Source organism: Tupaia chinensis, unplaced genomic scaffold (genome assembly GCF_000334495.1).
Source record: "Tupaia chinensis unplaced genomic scaffold, TupChi_1.0 Scaffold147793_1, whole genome shotgun sequence".
Classification (NCBI taxonomy): domain Eukaryota; kingdom Metazoa; phylum Chordata; class Mammalia; order Scandentia; family Tupaiidae; genus Tupaia; species Tupaia belangeri.
Window position 1 is genome coordinate 2,482 of NW_006207643.1, and position 1,820 is coordinate 4,301.

Genomic DNA, 1,820 nt, shown 5'->3' on the forward strand with positions numbered 1-1,820 from the left:
GGAAAAAACAAAGGCAACATAAACTGCCTGACGGCCCAGGGCTCCTGACAAGGTGGGGTGCGGTGGGGTGCAGCTGTGCTGGCAGTTGGGTAGGGGAGGAGGGTGGTCCGGGAGGAGTATGGCGGCAGCAGTAGCTGAAGCTGAGTGGAAGCCCCTGTTGCCTTGCTGAAGAATACGTGCCTCGTTCGGCGAATTTATTTAAATGGTACAGGAGAACACAGCGATAACGCTCAATGTCGGAATATATGAAGTGTTTCGGCATTGCAGGGAGACTTCTATATCTGACATACTCTGCTCATTTCAGGGACAAAAGTGAGAGCTGAGCAGTCGGAAGTTGCAGCCCTCTTCCAACCTCACCTCTCCAACCCATTAGCTAGAAAGGTATGAGAAAAAAAAAAAAAAAAAAACTATTTTTTTCTTCTCGTTGTTTTCCCCCGTGCTTTTTAAAAAATCCTTTCTTTTGCCAATTCTTTACTCTCCTACCCCCACATAGGACAGGGACATTACAGGGAGACATCTGCATCTGAAGTGCTCTTCATTCCTGCACATTTTTAAAAATCTTTTTGTTCGTTTGTTTGTTTCTTTTTTTCTTCTCTTTGTTTTGTTTTCTTTTTTCTGTTTTGTATTCTCTTATTCTTCTACTTTACTTTTTCATTTTGCTGCTCAGCTTCCACCCAGTGAGTGTATAGAGAGGTCTAGGTACAGAGTAGCCAAACCTCTGAATTTTGCTAGGCTCAGAGAAATCCTCTTCTCCTACCCCCTCCCCCACCCCTGCCACTGAACCAGTGGCAAAAGGCAGATGCTCCTCTTCAGAAATCTGACCTCAGCACTCCTCCTATGGGTAACACATTGCAAAACACAGTAGAAGAAAGAAATTGGCACAGAAGTACCTCACCCTAAAGGAAAACACACAAGTTCACAATTGCAGAAACCATCTCCAACAAATTAGCCAAAAGTGAATACAACACCAAATGACCAAAAAATCAGAGAAGAGCCTCTACTATGAGAAAACCAAGTGATACGTCTCCAACAAGGGAACACAGTAATTCATCTCCAAGTATGGAAAAATCAGAGGAAATTAGTGAAATGTCAGAAAAGGAATTGAGGATATTTATAGCAACAAAACTCTACAAGATGGAAGAGAAAAGAGACATCGAACACTAGAAGATGAAGTCCTTTCATGACTTGAAGGAGGAGATAGACAATATAAAGAAGAGGTGGAAATGTAAATTGGTCCAGCCACTGTGGAGAACAATATGGAGGTTCCTCAAAAACCTTCACATAGAACTACCATATGATCCAGCAATTCCACTCCTGGTTATCTACCCAGAGACAAGAGAGCACTCAGATGAAAAAGTCCTTGCACATCTATATTCATTGCAGCCTTATTCACGATCGCTAAGACATGGAACCAACCCAAATATCCACAAACAGATGAATGGATTGAAAAATTGTGGCACATATACTCCATGGAATACTATTCAGCCATAAAAAACATCAAGTCCCTGGAATTTGATAGAAATTCGACTAATATGGAAGCTTTGTTGCTGAGTGAAGCAAGTCAGAGAGACATTACATGTCTCCACTTAACATATACCGAATGTCTGCACTCCATGTTAGAGACTGAAAGACTGGAAAACATGAAAGTAATAAAAATTTTAATGGACACTATAGACAAAGTGGAAAGAGAGTGTGAGAGAGGAAGAGCATAGGAAAGCTGGGGAGGGGAATGGAGAGGTAAGACACTTGTGGGACACAGATAAGGTTTATTATCTATTGATGAGGTTGTGTGTGGTGATCTCAACTAGGCTGGACTGAGG